The sequence below is a fragment of the Dermacentor andersoni genome, chromosome 4 (genome assembly GCF_023375885.2).
Source record: "Dermacentor andersoni chromosome 4, qqDerAnde1_hic_scaffold, whole genome shotgun sequence".
Taxonomy (NCBI): Eukaryota; Metazoa; Arthropoda; class Arachnida; order Ixodida; family Ixodidae; genus Dermacentor; species Dermacentor andersoni.
In genome coordinates this window covers 63,097,241-63,120,227 of record NC_092817.1, presented here as the reverse complement: position 1 = coordinate 63,120,227, position 22,987 = coordinate 63,097,241, and the positions used below count along the sequence as shown (strand labels likewise).

The 22,987-nt window shown below is 44.3% G+C and overlaps 1 non-coding gene across 1 annotated transcript; it reads left to right on the top strand.

Moving 5' to 3' along the window:
- Window positions 1-7,794: 7,794 nt before the first annotated feature.
- LOC126537223 (U2 spliceosomal RNA) lies at window positions 7,795-7,985 on the top strand. Its single transcript, XR_007600763.1, has one exon. It is a non-coding gene; the product is annotated as a U2 spliceosomal RNA (small nuclear RNA).
- Window positions 7,986-22,987: the final 15,002 nt, after the last annotated feature.

The window sequence follows — 22,987 nt, the reverse complement described above, 5'->3', positions numbered from 1 at the left end:
CAGATGACTCTGCTATGCAAAACTCTAGGAAGCAACATAAAATGCAGGAAAAAAGTTATCAATATATTAAGAAATATAGCGGGTAACTCGACTGATTTGCTCTTTATAACGAGTGCCGCTAACTCTAGACAGGTTTTGTTTATTACCAACCAAGAGTCGTAAAAACTTCTTCTGCGCCATCGAGTGTTGGGTCGTCCGACTTGAATATAACAGGCGCCTTGCATGCAGCTGAAATGCGTTATTTTATAAAAAAAAAGAAAACGGAAGCATGTCTCTTTTTTGCATTAGAATTTAATGAACTGCGGATCCTTAACTCTGCCATCTCTGACTTCAGAGGGGGTATTTTTATGCACAAAATGCTTGTAGCTCGAGTAAATCATTTGGCTCGAACCAAATTTTATGGTGATTCTGACTTGGAAATTTATATTGCGGCTCTTCCAGGCGCGCTTTATCAAACAGCATCCATAGACCTGTAATAAAATTTTTCATTCGTGCTAAAAGTGCCCCCCCCCCCATCAAAAGTAACCCTCAAACCCATAATGCTGCCGCTACACCATGTTACTCGCGAGCTGACTGTTTATCCTCGCGCAGAAGTAGTATCCAATCGACATAGTAAACGAGAAATTATTTAAGGGAACATCCTTGCGTGGCAGCATATCTGAAATCCCTCAGAAAGGCAACAACGCACCTAAATAAATAAATAAGCACGTGATTTAGGTCAAACAACTTCTACATCTAGCATACTCGCACGTTACCCTGTTCAAACTCATGGCGCCTGGAATTTTTCGCCTATCATGTAGCGGCTGCCGATCCAGCGGAATCGGAATAGCAATCCGAGTAGAATCGCAGACTAGCAATCTTCGCTGCCTATTTCTGGCACTGCTCAAAGATCTCAGAAGCAAGGTATTCAAGGTGAAATTTTTGTAGGTGCCATCTCGCATTAGAATTGAAGGCAATAAGAAAGCTGGTGATGATAATGGTCATGATAACAGAAATACCTTCATTTTCTTCATTTCAGTGGATACAAAATATCATTGAAAGTTCATCTGGGTTTATAGCTGACAATAGGCTAGTAAGGAATGCGTTATAAAAAGGCAACTACAAAGAGATCATAGCAAAAAACAAACACAAAGAAGAAAAGACAAATCAACTTGACGTATAACCAAACTATATAATAAAACGTAGAGTGACACGTCGCACCGTGAAAGAAAGCATACAACAATCCGAGGACACCTAAGCACTTCTTATAAGTAGTGAATGCGAAAGCCTTAATGTCCAATTGAATGCCGCTAAGCGGTCCTTCGTGTTATGAACTCCTCACCGGCAAGCGATAGCATTGAGACGATTGGCCAACGTCTTCTAGATAGCATAAGGGCGATGCATTTCGATCCGTGACGTCATGCCCCCCTTGCCCAACTTAAATAAACTATAATAAGGCCTCTCCCGAGTGAGCGGGGTTATTTTCACGTCTGCGCTTTCGTCATGCCGAGCTTGGCAATGGGAATTTCAGTCCAAGTCACATGACGCCATCAAGCAGAGTGCACACGCTTGCCATCTAGGAGGCGTTGTCTTGGCGCGTTTTGATCTGGCCTTACCGAAGGCGCAGTTAGAACGTAGGCAAGAGCTTGGGCGGACAAGAAACGCTCGCATTACACAGGCTTCCGAGAGCGAGAGCGCAGGTGACCTGACGTCACGGTGACGCCCCCTCCCCTCGCACAATACCTGGCGCTGCCGCGGCCGCATGTGCTCCCTTTCGCCTGCTCTGCTCCATCGAGGCGCTTTCGTGACGTGGGGTCGCAGCGAATGGGAATTTAGGTGTCGTTTTCCGCTTGTACAGCTGACAGGCGCCGGAGTTTTCGCTTAATGGCCCATTTGACGCTTTCATATCAATAAATGCATTTGCGAGGAGAAAGTGCACATTTTGTTGCAGAACAAGCAAGACAGAGCGTTCAGACTTATAGCGTGATAAATTATCAGAAGCATCAAATTGGTCATTCATATTTTTTCTAAAGAATATATAAGTTGTCTATGCATTGTGAAGTTTTAGAGTAAATTTTATAGAGATTCTTCCGTATTTTAGCTCCAATAAATGCTAAGTCTAGGGCTTTTATACATTTCTAGGCCTTGTTAAATTGAATTTACAAATTCACAAGGACGCGCTTGTCTATTGGCGCGCCTTCCTGATGCTATAACTGATGAATGATAAAGAGTGTTGGATGCAACTGCACTTTAGACTATTGTGACCGTTTTGTAGTTGTGTGCTAACTAAAAAGGGAGGTGGGTATGTTTCATTCGGTAAAAAGAACAACAGAAAATGTGGAGCGTGATACAAGCGCTGATATTAAAAGCGAGGCTGTTCTTTGTGAACGTCGCCAGGGTTCTGGACCATGGGCGCTGCGGGCTGGCTGTTCCATTGGCAAGTAGACCAAACAATAGAGAGTTTTAGAATAGGGGCCCCAATATTTTGGGGCCCCAAAGAGCTTTGCGGGTGTTAGCGTTGGGGCACGCAGGAGTGAAGAGTTTTAGAATAGGGCTTTGCGTTTGCAGATAGCGTCTTGCGCTGACAGCGCCACTACGGCGTCTATGAAAAACGATTAAAAATAATTAAATAAAATATCCCATCTTAAGGTATGAATAGTAATTTTGACTTGCGTGTATTCGCGTTTAATTACAATTTAGAGGTTATTCTTCAAGCAGCGAACAATTATTTGTGCTTAGTTTGGAGCAACAAAACCAACTTTACGGGCCTTCACCAGCCAAGCTTAGCCGTGTTAGGCCTACGAGCCATAAAATCCACACTCGAATTCGGAATCAGCGGCATCTAATGAATCAATCTTCATAACATACGCTAGTTGAGAGAAAGCGATAACTGCAGTCACTTCTCCTAGCTTGCGAACTTCACGCATTACCGCGAATCGAACCCAGTTTGGTGCTAGGTTAGAGCCGTCGCTTCGATGGGTGCCGCCATGTTTGTAGACGCAAAGCTTTTGGGAACGCTATTTGAGCTCCCGCTAAATCGGTGAAATAGCGTTCCCAACGCAAAACCCAAACGCAGTTTGCGTCTCGCGCATGCGCAGTGGCTTCGACGCTATTTCTTTGGGGCCCCAAAACGTTTGGGGCCCCTATTCTAAAACTCTCTAATCACAGCGAAGCACGCGCGCTGTGCGCGCCGTTGGGTTCCCTGCACCACCACCAGAGGGCACTCTCCTTCGCAGCAGCGGCGGCACCCGCCGTGCTGTGGAAAAAATAAGAACTAGAAAGCCGCCTTCGCGCGTCTGCGGCAGCACAGTAATGAGCCAGTAAATGCTTCTTGCGGATAGAATTAATGTAAACTGTGCTACGCCCGTAAGCGCGTGCTACCTCTGAAACCATGAAGCGTTCAAGGCGTCCGCCGTATTCGCAAGCGGTCAGCAACTCCGCTTAACAAAAGACTCGGTGCAATTTGTGCGCACCCGCTCCTGCGCGCGCGCGTGTGTGTGTGTGTGTGTGTGTGTGTGTGTGTGTGTGTGTGTGTGTGTGTGTGTGTGTGTGTGTGTGTGTGTGTGTTATAGCAGCTGAAAGTAAGTTTTTCGTGTGCCTCAGGCATATGAGGTTGCCAGTGCAGCGAAAATATAGGGTTATTCCGAGGTACTTGTATGTCCTTACATTTTCGGTGCTGGTCCCTCCCCTATTCAAATTGCACATTTGATCGCGGTGTTTTCCGTTTGAATAAAATATAGTATATTTTATTTTGCTGGTGTTTATTGCTAGGTTGTTGGCATTGAACCATACTGTTTGGCTGCTTAGTATTTAGCTATATTTTCGACTGCGCCAAACAAGCGGTTTGATGTGAGCAGCGCAGTATTGTCTGCCTATAAGATAGCTTTTGCATGCTGGGATTGTACAAGTAACCACCTAAAAAGCCAGACAATAGTATGAGAGCTAGAACTGATCCCTGTGGGACGCCAGTTCTGAGGGATAGGAGTCGACTTTTGTGACTAATTATTACATACTGTTTTCGGTTTATAATGTAACTGGGAAAGCACAATACTACGAATCCCTGAATATCGTCGTCCTAGATTTGTCAAAAGAATGACGTGATTTACGTATTCCAATGCATCTTTATATGCAAAAATTTGTATCACAATATTATTATATTTGAGGGTTTGGGTAAGTATTTCGGTTAATGTATTCCCAATTGCTCGGTAGAGCGACGCTTCCTAAAGTCTGGTTGCCTTTAATTTTGTATGTTATAGCTCTCGGGGCGTAATATTTTTTCCAATAGGCTTTTCAAATCGTGTGTTGATAGATTAAAAGACTTTACTAGGAAGATAGTTGGAGAATTCTTTCTTAACACCGCTTTGGAAATTGGTGTCACCCTACCGATCTTCAGCCATTCTGGATCAATTCCAGAGAGGAAAGCATGCTTAAAAATATTTTCTAGTGGTAGACAGTAAATTGGACACTTTCCTTTAATGCGTAAACTGATGTTAGATCATGCTAGGCTGCTTTATCTGACTTCACCTGCCTAACCGAGTTGATTATTTCTGAGACAGTATTTTTTTTTTCCTATGCAAATGTACCATATTCATGGGCAGGAAGCTGGGAAGCGTATTCCGTATGATTATGATCATATAAATGACTGCAAAGTTTAGGAAAAAGCCTTTAAACCTACCTGCAAATATCGCTTGGTCTCACTGTTATTCATTTTAATCTGGCAAGGTAGTCAGCAAATTCGTAGGTTAGATTGACGCATTAATCACGTTCCAAATTTCTTTAGAACCCCCCCGAGCATGTAATATTAGACCAGCTGCAATATACATTTCTTATGTTTCCGCAATTGTCAAGTTGACCTGTTCCATGTGATTCTGTAGTGTTCTTTACACCATTAATTATCTTTGTGTGGATCTTTTTCATTGAGCCAATATTCCTTCAGTTTGATAGCTTTTAGTATATCCTGTGTCATCTATGGGCAAATTGAAGTAGAAAGGTACGCATTTCTCAGAGATACATATTCTTTTTAACACAGGTGGATTGAAGAGTGGTGATCAAATTTTCATACATCTCATTTGTGTCCTTGCTATCAGCAACAAAGAAATCGTATTGCTCTATCAGTCTTTTTGCTTTATTGCGGTCACAACCTACCTTATAGTTGTTTGTCTTCTGTACATTCCGAGAACATTCTACAACGACAAAAAGTATGTTTGGAAGTTGTAAGAAATGGCTTCACAAAGTTTGGTTCGAAATTGGAAATACAATCTATGCTGGCCGATGACGGTGCTGTTCCTCTTGTGGAAATAGAAATGTGGTTCCGAAAGCGGTATGAAAACAAAACATATCGACATTTGGAACTGGAGAAATCTTGTGGGCTGATTTCAAGATCACCGGACCTTTTTGACATTTCCTGTCTATTGACGATGGTTTGTATTATATTCTCGAGCCTCTCCAATAACATTCTTGTGTGGGAATTTAGTAACTTCAAAATTAGTCCAAGAATGGTATTACTTTCAAGCTCTGAGAACAACATTTCACGTGAGCCATGTTTGTAATTTGCTCGGTCGTCAAGAACGTTGTAACTTAGTATGAATATATATAGAGCGCTACTCCACCATCTCGCTCTCCTTCTCGCCATGTAAGAGACTCAACTACATAGTTGTGCGTTATGGAGAACTGAGCTCTCACAAGGCAGGTTTCCGTTACTCCAATGAGGCTAATTAACACTTCAAACAAACTAGTAGTGTTACTAGCGCTTCACGATTCTTTTTGGAACTTCTAACGTTGCAATGTTAACGTTAACGTTGCAAATATTACTATTGTAGTTAGTTTGGCAATGCATCCCTTCCATCATGTGATCTATGCTGTAGTCGGTCAATGACAATGAATATTGCGCTATCTTAGCTTAGGCCATTAGAAAGTCAATGCTTATTACCATTGAGATTTCAGCCTTCCTTTCCAATATTTTAGATAGGGCGACCCACACAAACTTTCAGTTTTTCTTCTTCGTTTGTTCTGACAGCAATTATATAGACACTCCAAGTGAATCTTCCTCATCGGTGTCGGCGTGGCCGGGGCTCCGCATATATTTAGGTATACGTATATTATATACTTATTCATGTCCTGTATGCTGATTATATGGCTACACAAATAAATCACTAATGTTTCTCATAGCAAGTATTACGTTCTTGATTAAATTATTCCTTGAAATTTTTACAATGGCAAGACACAAATAAATATCATAAAACATAACATTTGCAGCGCATGCTTTTTACCCTAAATGTTGTCAGGCTACTAAATATTATAGTGAAAAACAACATGAGGGCTCAAAGCTTAAGTGATCTAATTCTACAGGGGCTGCGTTTTACGGGCAGCGTAGTGGCTCCCGTGCGATGACACCACAGGCCCTACACGGTCTGTTAAAATTTGTCAGTGGTGTAAAAAATCTTGGTGCATGCGCTTATGTCGCGGCCGCGTTAATCGGACTCGCGTATAGCTAACGCCTTCCTAAAAGTTTAAGCGCAATGCTAAAGCTCGCTTTCACAGTCAGTGCTTTGCACTTCGGGCGAAACTGCCAGTTTCTTTGCAATCGCCATTTTGAGCAATGTATTGCGTAGATGAATGCTCAGTAATAATAACGGCGTTCGTGTCGCTTGATCCAAGGTCATTAGCCCAGAGCATCTTCTTTGTTGATGCACGTAGCATCTTCTGCTGCACCGCTTTTAATTGAAACCCTTCAGAAAGTTTTTATTTGTCCTTTGCTAGAAATACTCTTTGTCGAACTTCAATATCCGTTTCGACACTGTGAAAGGAATTTCCTTGCACATTTTTTTGCACCGCATCACTGAGCGATTCGTCCTGTTTCTGTGGGCCGCCTTCAATCTCAATGTTAGCTTTCTGGTCTGCTGCGTTAACTCAGTGAGTTCTTTCTGCGTAGTAGCTAGCGACTGTGCGAGCTGCTCGTTTTCTGTCTTCAAAATTGCGTGCTCTTTATTCAGCTTTCCTAGCTCTATATTGCTGCCTGTAGCCCTCCAAACGTCTTGTTCATGCAGTTCACGCTTTCGGTTACCTCTTGGAGCCCTTCTTTAGGCTCGCGTTTGTGTCTGTGACGTAGTTGAACAATCCTTTCATAGTTTCAGGTGTCTTCTCCGACGTCGTCACAGCGCGCGATGCAGCAATAAAAGTAGAATGATTAGAGAGCAATTGAGGGCTATTCCACTCTTTGAAAGTGGATGACTGAAGGTGGATGACCAGCGAAGCTGTGTATGTGGGTCCCTTAACGGAGAACCGTCCATTGCCCTGCGCCAAACGCCGCATGCACATAAATGGAAGGCGAGGTACGACTAGTCGTTCCTCCACGGTGTTGAGACGTTGAATATGATGAGGCACCGATGGGTATATACACCTACGTATTATTGCAAAACGCGGCACGACACCTTTTGCTAACGAATCCCAGCACGTTGAACAGACACACACCTCACCGCACTCCGAGCGTACACAGTGCTTCATCGTCAAGGCGATCGTGCGTTGGTAGACGTCGCGCAGTGCAGTAATGGTTGTGAGGTCATTCGAAAACCACAAGCGGTCGCACACAATACAGGACACACGAAATAGGTACCCCACAAATTCCCTCAGAAACCTAGGCGTAGCTCCGGTGAAACGCTCCAATCTTGCGAGATTGGGCCCACATAGACGTTTCGCATTTCTTTCCGCCTCGCGGTCCGGCAGGCAGCAAGATTACGGGACCTCCCCCAAGGGAGAGCGGAAAAAAAGGAAAGGAGATACGCAAACACTTGGAACGCCGACAAAGAGAAGACGGTGATAACTTGGACATGGCCGACGCGGGTCAAAGTGTAGTATCTGTTTTTATCAGCTCAATATCTAATGCAGGTTGTATTTGGAGCTAAGATATGAATCTTATTTTTGCAAGTTGACGGAATGCTGAAAGCCTGCTTCACCTCCGCCGCGGGTGGGTCCTGTATTGCACATTCGTCGGGATCGGCCCACGTATGGAGAGAAATTCTTTGTCTACATGGCTCGATCGACACACGCAATTTTTCCATAGCTCAGCCATATTAGGCTTCGGTGTAAAAAGATGTGACACCCTTTAATACGCCGAATAAAATGATTATAACTTGTGTGCTTTGATGCCTCTTTGCCTGGATCGCTCACTGTTGTGACAAACCAGCTGGGCTTCCCAGGCTATCTATAAGTATCGATGATCAAAGTGCACTTGCGTTAGAATTATGGCGTCACAGCAGATGCAGGCGCTACTGTGTTATTCGTTCAAGAGCTCAGAACCTAGATTCCTTCAAAGCATACGCACTTAAGCTTCATTTACTTCATTGTTTTTGTTTTGCAGCAGAGCGGAAGGAAATAGTGCTCACTTATCTTTAATAACTTTGTTTGTTCACGTAGTGGTTATAACATATTTAGATAAACTTGCAGATACACTTTCTAACACTGTGTATTATGTCGTAAACGACAACTGCGTGCGTCCATTTGTTATTGATAAAACCTAGATTGCCGGTTCCCCCGCTGACGAAAGCTGTCAGAAGATTATTATCCTAATCTAATCACGATGATAACACGATTATTATCATCATATCAGAAGATTATTATTAATAACATTATGCTTTACGTAATATTTTTGACGCAATCACTTCATCGAAGTAATTGTCAAAATTTTCATGAATTCTGCTTTTTATTTAGTGCATACCTTCATTTGCGCAACGCATGCATATTTATAACTTTCTGTTTTATTTTTGTAGCTGAGAGATCGATGTCATATCCAAGCTTTAAGAACTAAGCAAGTAATTGAGATGCAGGCATGAGATCTCTAATTCCTGTATTCATGTAGACTTCCTCCTTAAAAGTTAGGAAGCTATTTTCCTTCTTTAAGGTCATTCAGAGCGGTCACACAGACGTTCGAATTAACGAGAACCTACTCCATATTTTTTTTTTTTTTTACATGAGTACGAGTGTGTTTGGGGAGAACAATATTACAAAAGGCGAACGAAGGTTGTCTGGGAGGGTGGCCGAGTCCCATAATCACTTATAATGTTTTTTCCGGGTGGTGATATGCACTACTAAGCAACCAGAACTGCTGCTCCACTGAGTGTAGTAGAAAACTCCAATCACAGAACCGACAACTTAACCCTTGATTCTGTGTCCTGGTCGTCACAGTCATCGCTATCGAAGAACTATAGCAATTTCACTGAGAGCAAAAAAGCAGCCCCTAGTACCAATTTTTTGTCACAGAGCGTGGCATTGTCCTGGACATGCTCGACCAAGCAGAATACTGTGCTTCGTTGGTTCGAGAAATGGTAGGTGCGTGAAGTTTGATTCCCGTTTCTTTCTTTCGTGACCACAACACAGGTTGATGAAAGGCTCGGTTAGAAATATATTTGGCAGCTTTTATGCTCGTTTTTACGGGACGCCCACTTCGAGCCATTTCGTATTGCATGCACTCTCACTAAGCCGACGCATTTATTTGGCGTAAACTAACCTTTCTTTTGCCTAAATCTCACGCGCTAAAGACTTTTCACAAGTACTTGGTCCTGTCAGTACAAATCTGCTGTGGTGGCGCAGTGGTTTGGGCGTTACTTTGCTGAGTTCAAGGTCGCGAGATCAAACTGTGAGCGCGGCGGCCGCATTTCGATGATGGCAAAATTAAAAAGACATCCATGTACCGTGCATTTGTTGGCCGCTAAGGCACCGCAGGTAGTCAAAATTAATTCGATTTCCCCCACTATGGCGTGCCTCATAATGATATCGTGGTTTTGCGAGTAAAATTGCGACATTTGCTTAATGTTAGTTAAATGCAGGCCAAACTTCTGCTGGACATAATGGAGTTATGTATTTACACGTTATCATGACTCTTAATTGAGTTTGCAGGCGTTTAAATTCATTTTGAACGTCGTCCTGCACAAATAAGAAATTAGGCATCGCACTAAATATCATAATATTGATGTCTTTGAAAAATTATTCTCTTTGAACTTACTTGCTGAAATGAACCATCGGTGTGATTGAGTCATCTGGTTATTTCCGCTCAAGGAGAGTCCTAGAACTAATACCAATTTTGAATTACGCCTACCGAAATTTGCCCGTAAAAGCAGTGGCGCTCTTGTACTCTTTCTCAAATCATTCTTGAGTACTACTGGACGAAACGCCTGTACAGGAACTTATTTCGTCAGACATTTCGTGGATTGATATATCGCTATCGTATTTCGATCCGTACTTATTACATTTTCGGAATAGATACCTATCTAGTATCAGAAAGGCATAACTGAACTAATCTTATCTGAACTGCATCTGGTATCATAAATTTCTAATAATTTGCTCAACTTTAAGTCATTCGCAATCTCAGCGTTGCTAGATGTATTCGCGTCCACAACTGGCTGGACTTGTGTCTGGAACTGGTTTGGCTTGAAGTGGCTAGCAAACAAGTAAAAAAAATATCATTAGTAAGCCTGCAGGGTAATGGCGTTATCACTTGTTACCCCAGAATTGCTGGCATCCACCGTCATGAATAGTGAGCTGCCGATTGACACATTTTTACATTTACTGGACTATTTCCTAGCAGTGCTTCAGTTATGAGCCTGAAATGCCCTGTTTCGATTCCTAATATACATATACCACGTGATTACAAATACCTAGCGTATGGTTCCGGAAACGTGGAGAACGGACGTGTTCCTTTGCCCCAAATGAATTCAATTAAGACCGTCTAAAATATCGCGTGAATCATTCGTGCAAAGAACAGTATCACGGGAAGCACAAATTGCAACGGAACTATAAAGAGTTGGTGAGCTTGAACTGGATATACTGGAGAAACGGTCTTTTTTTTTTTCCTCGAGTATGTCGTATGAACTTGCTCAAATTTAAATACTTCTTATTCGAGATTTAAGTGCCTTAGGGTTGTAGAAACTGCGATTGCGGTATTTAGCTTTCCCCGAAATCTAAAGCAGACCGCGTTTTTACTTATCTCCTCTGCCTCACAGTTTTCACATGCCAGTCCCGCATGTTATCTTCCTATGACCTGGATTGCATGCGAATACAAACACTACGTCAAACTACCTAAATACTATTACTGCTTCCTGTAACTTCTGTAGTTTACGCTAAGAGAATTAGGTTCGCTACACATCAGCATATGATCTCATTTGCTACGGAAGAAGCCTATACAGTCAAATAAGACCGAGATTGTCCATGATCTTTACAAGTATCCTAAAATCGTGTGTGTCTGCGTTACATTTGCAAATGTGCAACCTATGATTCCAAAGCTGTGCCCACGCATGCCCAATTATGCATGTGACGATAGAGCTACGCTTGCATGTGTGGGCACAGCTGCTTATGCAGTCAATCTGTTGGCGGTTTTCTTATTCCGCACAGAGTATTGTGGTACTGGGGCGGTAGCTGTGTTATGGCTTGGGAATCGTTGCCATAAACAGTGCTTATTTGTGGTTTTTTGCGGGTAGCTACGGCAATTTCTCTTTTTCTCGAACGTCGGGGCCACGCAGTAGTCCTGTAGAGAAAGAATCCTTAAAGGGCCAATAGGTACCCACCAAAAACTAGTAAAATTTTGTCCAACAATCCTTTTAGCACCTTATTTGAATTCATTTGGTATTTAAGGTTTACTATTACTGGCAAAATTATTACAATTCACGCCAAAATCTCAGCATCCAGATTCTCAGTGTAAAATAATAAATTTTGAAGTAATTTGTCTTAGCGAGGTTGCTTTTGCACAAAAAAAAAAAAACGATATCTAAGCTCATCAGCTTTAGTCCCAGATGTCTTCATACTAGAACGCCCCAGTAAACCACAAACGGCAATTCAATGTACGAATTAGGTCCTAACTATCTAAGTCCGTGAGTGACATCTACTATAGACTTCACATGTAGGTGCGTCTTTGTCAAAAAAAAAAAGAATCACGAGCATCGAGAGTATGCTGCGTTGACTTATGATACCGACGACCTATATATGTTGTTATGTAACCTCATGGTCTGTTGTAACAGCTTGACATATAACGCAGCGTATAGACTTCTTTTACTAACGTCTAGTGAAATGTGCCTAGGGGCAAGGTTTTATAAATTTTAAAACCATCTGCTCATAGGCACGTACAATGCAACACAACGAAAAAAATTTTTTTTTAGTTTTGTGCCACATGGTTCAATGCTGCGCTACATAAACACATAGACCGCACACACGAGAGATTACCATTTTATTGCGCTAGCGATTCTATGTACACTCCAGGTTCATTTCAGCCGTGGTTGTCATCGTCGCTCTTGCCCTAATGCTTCGTATAAAGTCAAAGTGCGATAATATTGCGGTCGCACGTCGTATGCAGTAGGTGAGAGTGAAAACCTGCAAAGGTGAGCCGAGAAGTATGGCGGCTGAATCTCGCGTGCGCAAGGGAGGAAGCGCGCCGTCTTCGATTGCGGGCAGGGCAGCAGTGAGGAGGGAAAGGAGGTGTATGGCGTGGTGGAGTGCGGCCGCGTGACGAGACGTTCATTTGAGGGATCGCCAGCCGTTTGTGCGCAGGCACGAGTAATAGCAAGCGTGAGAGAGAAAATGTGGGGGCTTTTCCTCCTTGAATATATGACTCTGCTTAAGCACTACGGAGGAGGTTTCTTAGCGTGTGTTGTATGCGTTTGTCCCCTAGACATTGCGGTATTGCGGACTGCCGTCGAGTTTGTTTACGCTCCGCCGCTGGCTGCCCGCGCGGTGAGGCAGAGGGCACGGACGCCCCCTTTGGTGATCGCTTTGTTTGAAAGGGCAAGGTTCTGACTGATGTTTGAGAAGTCGCGGGTCGCTTTTATGGTCGTGACGATAGATTGGATTCTTTTGAAGCCCTGCTCCAGGAGGGAACATGTAACCGGCAAACGCAGGCCTCAGGAGAGCACCTGAGGTTATAATAAAGCAGGCGGCGCCAGTAAAGCGAAATAATGACACGTTGTTTCAATTCGTAAAAAAAACACGATTGAATAATTATATTTACGTCCTGCCGCCAACTTGTGACGCTAAGTTCACCACTACCGCGCCCCACGCCTTCTGCAACAGAACTTTGCCTAGGGACAAGCGTCTGCGACACGCGCTAAGAAACCTCCTCCATAGTACCTAGGCAGAGTCAAGGAGCAAAAGCCCCCAGATTTTCTCTCTCACGCCCGCTCTTACTTGCCCCTGCGCACAAACAGCTGGCGATCCCTCAAATTAACGTTTCGTCGGCCACGTGGAGCCTATCTTGAAAGCGATCTGCGGTGGTTAGAGCGTATACGCTCACCGAAGGCTGATGGCTTCCTGTGCGCATTGCCTGTTGTCGCCGCTGAGATAACGTCGAAGCGAGAGGCAGCACAAAGAGAAATAAGCTCGCTGCTACTGCCGCTCGTCCTCACGCCAATACGTTTACAGAGAGTGTCCCTGGTCATCGAGGTATATTCGTTCATGTTTGCTTGCGCGTGCGTGACACTATGCGCGCTTACTAATTTAGTTAGTAAGCGAATGTGAACAAGCTTATACGGCCGATAAAAGTACTATCGCGACGTTGTGCTAGTTTGTTAATAATTTGCTGTCGAAAATTGACAGGAAAACAACAGTCATAAGCTTAAAATTTTGTGATATATATTTTGATCAAAATTTGTCGTAAGCGCTGAGAAATCAATACACGCATGAATATTCATTTCGCACTCTAACCGTTTTGAGGGAAACTTACGTGCAGTCATGCATTTTCTTGACAGTCACACAACCCCACCTATCTGCTACCTGTCCACCGCAGTAGCTTAGTGGCAATGGCGTTGCGCTGCTGAAGTCGTGCATGGCTACGATGACGATCGTGGCGGGCGCATTTCTATGGGAGCAGTCGAAGTGCACATTTAAGTCCCCCTTCATGGGGTGCCTGATAATCTGATGGTCATTTTCGCACGTAAAACTCTTTTTTGTCCAATGTCTCTCCCCAATGCAGGATACTTATAGTACGTTCTAAATATCCAGGTGTTACATAATGATATTATTTTGATGGGCGTAATTCGGTTGTGAGATGTTTATTTAGTAAAATTGCTCAAAAATAACGGTATTCTTTCTTAAACGCAAACTAAGCCGACAACTGCAGATATTGTCAAAATACGGAAGGTTACTAACATGTAGTGCAGAAAGTTCAAGACACTTTGGCCAGCGTATTTTTTTCTTCGCTATTTTCTGGCTAGCCGATTTTTCCTTCTTGGTTACAGTAGGTATGTTTTGCTATTTCACAAGAGTCATTTATGATAAGCTCAAGCTCGCATTTTTTTAGTATCCTTGGTACGGGCGTATAAAAGGCCATCGAATTATATTACTTTATTTTTTTTATGCCTTCCTTTATTGATTTCCTGTACATGCGTGTAGTATTTCACACTGCTTTCTAGGGTTGTCTAGTCGCATTCCTGACCCTGGCGGTCAAGTTGAAACATGTGAATGGATAAACCGGTTGCGCCATGCGGAACGTTATCCTTTAGCGCAAGCAAGAAACGAAACCGAGAAATCATACGTTGCAAAATAAGCTCAATTCAAAATGCTGTCTCGCTCAAAGACAAGCTCGTTCTCGCCTTCCCTTTTTTTTTTGATACCGTCATGGCCTTCAAACTGTGAAGAAACCACTGCACATTGCTATGGTCATCATTTCAGATAGGCACGCAAACGTATAAATTCGCTTTGCACGTTTGAATCATGGCATGTCTTTGCCCTTGTAGAAGCTCCCTTTGGGTACACTTTATATGAATCTGGGGTGCGGGAAATGCGTGCGCCCCTATAGCGCATTCGTTTCTCCGAGAAGAAACGGGCGCTAATATTGCGATTCCTGAGGGTGCGCAGTCCCGCGTGGACATAGCGCGGTTACGAAACTTGCGCAGCAGGCTGATCTGACAAGCCGCCGAAACTGGTTTTGACCCTTGAACACCGAGGAATGCGTGAAACGTGCCGCTGACTTCGTTTACGCGACTCGACACGCCATGTCGGATCTGCGCAGATGGCGCGCTTCTTAAAGCAGCGCTGCATTTCTCTCGTGCATCTGTGTTACGCAAACACGCGCAAAAAAGTTCGCCTCGAGCATTGCCGTTCTTGCGCAGCTGCATGCGCCAATAGGAAAGTAACGTGACGGAGACGGTTGCGCTTTGTCGCACTAGCATCGACCGGTATTTGCCGTGTGCTCTTTCTGTTTCAAGTTAGCTGTCTGGTGTTCTGGTCTCGGACGGGCACAAGACGTGATGCCTGGAGGGCGGAAGGCATTGTGTGAGCGGCTACGGAAACTATTTGTATTTTAATCCAATGCTTCCCCCAAACATTGGCAAACTGAGCAGCGCTGAAAAGTGTTCATGACATCAAGGGCGAAAATGTACGTAGCCAGAAGTTTCCTTATTCTGGATCACTTATTTTCGCTTGAGTCGTATACTATGCGCTGCACGTCTTTAGGCTGAATAAAGGCACGCTGAAACGAAGAACCGAGCCATCGGGCTGTCGATGCTTCACCTCCCGTAGGCGGTAGTTGTGTTGAAAGGCCCAGTCAAAAGACGTCTTGACGTCGAAGAGCCCAAATCGCCGCACTGGGATATCAGAAAGGACGCTCGAATACTAAAAAGTGAACGAATAGCCCAGTGTTGGAGAGAAGTGTGAATCCTATTCTGGGACATTACGCGCCAAAACCACGATTTGTTTATGGGGCACGCCGTAGTGGGGCACTGCCCATTAATTTTGACCACCATGGCGTCTTTAACGTGGCCTCAATGCACGAGACATAGGCGTTTTTGTATTCTGCGCCCAGTTAAATGCGGCCGGCAACGCCAGGATTTCATTCCGTGGCGTCGAGCTTCGCAGCGCAACACCATATCCGCTAGGCCACCGCGGCGGGTGCGAACAGCTTGCTCAGCCAGCGTGATCCTTCTATCAATATATTTACAGTTGGTCTTTATTGCTTCAAAAAGTTTTGAGCAATTCTATTTTACGTTCAGCAGTACAAGCTTATGTATAAACAAAAGTGACACATGTATATGTAGTCAACTTGATTACGTATACAACAGGTAGCTGTCACTGGGAAATCGCCAGGAATGAAATGGAGAGTCTCTACCTCGACCAGCAACAAAGAAAATCCTAGAAACAATTTTTGATGTGTCGTTTGTATCCGCATTAAATGTGAGTTACCGTGATCCTAATTTGGTGTGTCCATTACTGCTTTAAAGAGAGCAAGCTTTCATGTACTTGATTTTCATGTTACACTGCACGCTTTTTCAACGTGACTGCGATACGGAACTTGGCAGAAAACTAGAATTAAGTCGTTCATAAATATCGTAAATCATTTTATCCATTTATGCGGATATGTTTCTGGAAAGTTAAAACTAATGCAAGCGGAAAATAATATAGGTGTGCACTGATGCAACGTTAGCTAAATACGATGAAAACCGTTTGAACGGAAAGTGACGCCTCTGTAAGAAGGCGTTAGGGCGAAGTGGTAGTATTATTGCGACAGCAATTATATGGACATTCCAGGTTCGTTTCTTCCGTTTGCGCCGCCGTGAGGTTCCGTGCAAAGTCCAAGGGTGATAAAACCGTCGACGCACGCCGTATGCTGTATGTGCGAGTGAAAGCTTGTGAGGTGAGCCGGTGAACGCGGTTCAATCTCGCGTGCGCGAGCAAGGAACGCGGCCCGGATGTGTGCTCTCTCCTGTCACGCGCGAGGCAAGGAGGTCGGACGAGGGAGGAGCGGCGTTCTTCTCCGGCGGCTGCTACGGTGCCTCGATGTCCTCCTCACCCGCCGCTCCGTACAGAGTGGAGACAACCGCGGCGACTACTACGGCGTTGTCCACGCGAATCACGGATGCCGTAGTAGACGCCTTTGGCGGACGCCATAGGGAAGCGTTTCCGCTGACGTGGCCAAAGTGCGCGCTCACGCGGCCCTCATCTTCAAAGCGATCTGCGATGTTTGCAGAGTGCCCGTAGTGTAAATAGCTTCGTATGCGCTGTGCTTTCGACGTTTACTTCGCGTTGAAGCGACAGATGCGCGGAGGTCAATTCGCTTGCTGATGCTGCGATTCCACACTCCAGAATTTTCACAGCGAGCCTCCGCGCTCATCGCGCGAGATGTGTTCGTGTTTACTTGTGCGCGCGTGACACCACGGTGGTTAATTTAGTTAAAACATGTTGGCGGGCTAGTTGGTTTGAATCCATGATAGAATATGTAAGCGCGACGGAACAAGGACGTAGAAAGAAGCAGGCACACAAGACAGCGCGGGTTCCTGTGTATCTGCTTCTTCCTAGAAGCCTTATCCGGTCCTGTCCTTCACCACCAAAAAAAAAAAAAAAAGAAGAAGAAGAGATATCGATGATGGGAAAACCGATTTATCATCCGGCGTATACAACTTAAGAGTAAATTCATTTGCCATCTCAAGCCCACAGAACACATATGGTGATTAGTATAAGTGATCGCTTGCGTTTTTTTTTCATTTTAGCATGCATTATCTGTTTAAATGCGTATGCTGTATCTATCACTAATTTATTGTAATACCCCTTTGTAATGTCCGTACGGGCCTTTAGGGTACTTGAATAAACAAAGCATTCCACATTGCACATACCTCTTATAATTGTACTTAAGCATGTACTATAGGAACTGTTGCGGCGGAAAGTTGAGCAATGATCTTTGTTTTTTTTATTTCCTTAACGAAACTACCAATAACGGCAATTTTGTGCCTCGTACTCTCCAAAAAGAGATGGCGATAAAACTGACGAAAGACAGGAATGCAAAGAGAATAATTTTCCTGCTGGCTTACCAGTAACGGATGAAATTAATCAGTAGAAAAGACAAGAACGAAGCGGATCCTTAAGTGGAATTACTGCGCAAATGTGCTGATACACCGAACAACTAGCGCAGTTGGTCGCGTACAGCCGAATCTCTCAGAAAACACAGTAATGCTCAAGAAGCCAACAAACAATGACACCAAGGACAACATAGGAGAAATTACTTGGGCTTATTAAATGAAATAAAGAAACGATGAATTAATGGAAATGAAAGTGGATGAAAAAACAACTTGCCGCAGGTGGGGAACGATCCCACAACCTTCGCATTTCGCGTGCGATGCTCTACCATTGTAGATCATCGATAGATAGATGCTCGATAGATGCTCTACCATGGTACCATGGTCAAGCATTGTACGGGAAATGCGAAGGTTGTGGGATCGTTCCCCACCTTCGGCAGGTTGTTTTTTCATCCACTTTCATTTCCATTAAATTATCGTTTCTTTATTTCATTTAATAAGCATAAATAATTTCTTCAATGTCGTCCTTGGTGTCAGTGTTTGTTGGCTTCTTTTGATATGACTAATAAAAGTCGGGCCCCTCGGTTAACGGAAGAAGTTATGCTTCTCGGTTATGCTTAAAGCTACTCGCGCCTACACCATTTCAGAGAGCCGACATTTTTTTTTTTCTAGGGGAAAAGAATTTGTGTACGGAAAGGCAGAGCAGAAACCTTTAAGAACGCCACGTAATCTCCATGATGCCAATGTGCAGTGGTTCGAATCGTTTTCTAGCGGCCGTGTGATCGTTGGTTTGATCATCGTGCCAGGTCTGTATCAAGGTCTGATAAACGTATGAATATGATCGTATGATGTGGTGGCTGGTAAGTGCTGGTCGCAGTTATGTGCTCTTTAGAAACATATAAAAAACGACATAAGAAACGGGTGTCATTCCTATACAACTTCCAATGAGTTCATTTGGCGTCATATGTCGTGACGCAAAATCTGTTTATTCTTGTTACACAGGAACACCAACACACTCACAAACACAGGCACCCTTCTCCTATACACAAACAAAAAAACACGCACGCCCAGACGCACACACGGTTCACACGTTGAAGCTCATACCGTGTACCATGTGCCCAAAAAGTCTATAAAACTGTCTGTTTCTCTTCATACACAACCATTTATTGCATCGGAATAAACCTTACAAAGTGTGGAACATGAGTGTCACGGCACGGCTGAAGAAACGAATAAGCAAAGCCTTTAATTTTCTTCGAAGATTTCGCGCAGATGTGTAGTGTATTTACTCACATAATGGTCGTTCTTTTTTTTGCAGGCAACTGATGTAAAGTTAGGGACGAGCGACAAGTACGCGGGGAAAATAGTCCAGTAGAACGCACAAGGGTCTCAGTAGGAAAAATTCGCATCTCCGCTCGAAAGGCGAACCATCCATTGCGATATCAAATTAGTAGGTAGCTGTACGAAGTAAGGATAGTGGTTTTATCGGCCCTATAAACTTGTAAACGTTCGGTTACTAACTAAATTAAGGATAGAATGTGTAAGCGTGACTGAAGAGGGCGTAGGAAGAAACACATACAGAGATAACGTGGTCTTTGTGTGTCTGCTTCTTTACACGTCCTTGTTCAGTCGCGCTTACACATTCTAACATGGATTCAAATCAAGTAGCCCGCCAATGTATTTTAACTAAATTAAACACTACGGTGTCACGCACGCCCAGTATACATGATCATATCTCGCTCGAAGAGCGCGGAAACTCGCTGTCAAAATACTGGAGTGAGGAATCGCGGCAGCATGCAAGCAAATTTACCGTCATGCATCTCTCGCTTTATCGCGAACGAAGCGTCAAAATGACAGCGCATACGAAGTTACCGGCACTACACGCACTCTGCAAACATCGCAGATCGCTTTGAAAATGAGGCCCGCGTGGGCGAGCACTTTGGCCACGTCGCAGATTTCTTTCGAGACGCGAGCGCCCGCAACGCTTCGCTACGGCGTCCGCCAAAGGCGGCGTCTACTACGGCGTCCGCGATTCGCGTGGACAACGCCGTAGTAGAGGCTGTGGTTGTCTCCACTCTGTGCGGAGCGGCGGGCGAGGGGGACTTCGAGGCACCCTAACAGCCGCCGTAGAAGAGCGCCCCTCCTCCCTCGACTGACCCCTCTGCATCGCGCGCGACTGGAGAGGGCACGCATCCGAGCTACGTTCATCGCTCGCGCACGCGAGATTGAACCGCGTTCGCCGGCTCACCCTCACAAGCTTTCACTCGCACATGCAGCATACGGTGTGCGGCGATGGTTCTATTGCCCTTGGGCTTTATACAGAACCTCACGACGACGCCGACGGCGACAGTAGAAATGTGCCTGCATGGTTTATCGATATGATTGCTATCGCAATAAGAATAGAGCCATATCGGCCCCTGTAAAATCAAAGAAAACACTATTTCGAAACAGCATCTCACTTTGCAGTAAGAGTACAGGTTCCTACACAAGCAGAAACTGCAATGACTCCTTATTGCAGACGTTAATTGTACGTAGAGTCTCAAAGAGGATAAATAAAGTGTCGCTTGTATGATTTATTGAGAGACGGTGTCAACACGGACGTTTGAACAAGAAGACTGTCAATGCAGTAGTTTTGGAGGGAGCTGTGATTCCTCGAAAAAAATAAAGATTTGAATTTTATATTGTGAAGCGGTAGGTGCCAGCGTCATGCGAGTAAATACGGTATGCCAGTGTCAGTTTGTTCGCATTGGCTTAATAGTAATATGTGCAACAAAGAGGTAAACTTACAATGAATGACCTATTTATCAAAGTGTTTACTAACAAAGGTGGGAGGGGTAATTCACAGAAGCGAGAGTTGCCAATCTTACAGCGAGTAGCCGCTTACACCGAGTTATGTGGAATTCTGGATATTGGAACGTAGCTTTGCGTGCGATCAGCTGCACGTTGAACAGAATTTACTCTCGAGCAGTATTCAAAGTCGCTTGGCAATTATGGATTTTTTCTTGAAACAAATGCAACATTTGGCCACCGGCCGCGCAAGATGGCAAATATAACTGTAGATATCCTTATATCTCGAAGGACCTGCGTCTTGCTCGATAGCGGGGATCTCGAAGTCACGCTTGTTCTTTAGTAGCTCGGCTTGTGTTACGGCTGTGTGTTATCTCGACGCGCCTCACAAGACCTGGAAGAAGGGCATTCACTGCACGTCTGGCTGTGTTATCTGCGACCAATATCTGAGGAGCAGGTGACGAGCTCTAGATCTGCCAGAAACCTTGTTTTCGACCAGCACATCTCTTTTTACATCACGATGCGAAATGCTATTAGCCCACCTTGTTGAGCCCTGAATGTGATGCGCGCACCCTAATTATTTATTTTATGCAGTGGTCTGAAGTCAGTCTTAACGCGATAGCGTTAAGGAGCTCGTGTCGCAGAATATCCGGCGTCGGTGGCGGTGCCCCGCGTCCGGCGTCCCACGTCAGAAATATTTTCGGCAGGAATCGGCAGAAATATTTTCGTACGACACTGAACCAGGCCGTTCATGTGACACAAGGAATTCACTGATTGAATTTCTCAATCTGAAATACGTGTAAAAATCGTAAACTACGACATACACACAACCTATACATATGATATCTCTCGAATTGTAATTTGAATGTACGAGAAAACATAATTATGTTACGCTAAAACTCAAACAAACCCCTTTTCCAGCGTTTCTACAGTGCACAGACCGGAGACCACGTCGGCCATTTGCGCACGCCGGCGCGTAAATATCTCAGAGTCCACGGAGCAGCGCGCCCGCTTCCTTGAAAGACTTCCAGATGGCGCTCGCCTCCGCCACATCGCGGCCCCTGCAAGAGGCCACGTTTCGTCCAGAAAGCCCGCCTTCGTGCTTAGTGTTCACCGCGAGGCGTTTCCAAGTAAAGATTACGGTTCCATACGCTGCAGTTGCCGCGAAGCGTGAGAAGCAGTCAGGGATGTTTGAATGCCTACGAGTTATACTCTTAAAGGCGAAGCTTAAGTGTCTTCCAGATTTTTGCTTCACAGGAACTGTACCTTAAATATTCGCAGCAAATCGAGCCCATTATCACACAACTCTCTCTTCTCAGTCTACACGCGAACTTCAGCGTCTTTGTTTCACCCCCTCTGCCGTCTCGAGTGTTTAACTTGAATAATCGTTGAAATACCTCCAGTTAGATGCACCTTTCCAGATTATAACACCTTCTTGAATCATGGTGCAATAAGTCTTTGTTTATTAACAATTTTTATAGTGTATTCAGTAGTCAGGAAACCTGATCCCTTCCATTGAGCTTTCATTGAGCTTTGGTCTGTGGTGTGCTGTCCACCCACAGTGTATTCTACCAAGGCAGTTGAACTGGCTCGGTACGTTGGCGTTACTATGAGCGTTTGTTTTTTCTTATAAAAAAGTTCGGTGAGCAGTTATTCATATATTTGTATGCTTTACTTCAATTCTGAGACGTTGTAGCTGGGGAATTCACTTTACATTTGTTGGGCCAGTTATTCAGATGTAAATATATAGTTGCTTTGGGCTGTAGGAGAAGCGTTGTTGTTCGGCTGATCACTAGATAGACTGTTTCATACATTCATTCATTCATTCCTAAAACCAACACTCGCTCATTAACAAATACATGCTTGGATGCCTCTGTATTCGTTTTGACACCGTTTGTTTCTCCAACGCGTACGAAAATACAAGTAGACGACAGGTAAGTTTGCTTCGATAGAAGTGTAATTGCTACACCCTGCAATATAACTTGTGCCTGTGAACTCATCCGCCCAGTGGAGCTATCAATGCACCACCGTGACAGTTTCCAGATGAGTTTGCTGCGACACAAACAAAGTCAGTCGCCACTCTAAATGTCCCAACTTCATCGCTATACTCTCTTTACAATGTGTAGTCACAATACATGGACTGCCTAGCGATTTCATTACGGTATATGTCATGGCAGCTTTAGATTGGAACACATCATCAACGTCAATGTTAATGTTTGTCATAGTATTTATGTCGCTTGCACAACACTTTTCCGGTAATCCTCTCACTGAGGGTATCATCGGGAAGCCATAAATTTTCGGAATGGGAAGTTCCGGCTACCTTCCTTTCCGAGAACGGCTGCCGGCACGTAAGCAGCGACCTACACTGTCAGATTTGGCCTTAACATAAATAACACTAAGCCTTCTTGTCCGGACAGTTTCTGTTATTAGGATGAGCAATATTGGCTTTAATACTAAGATAA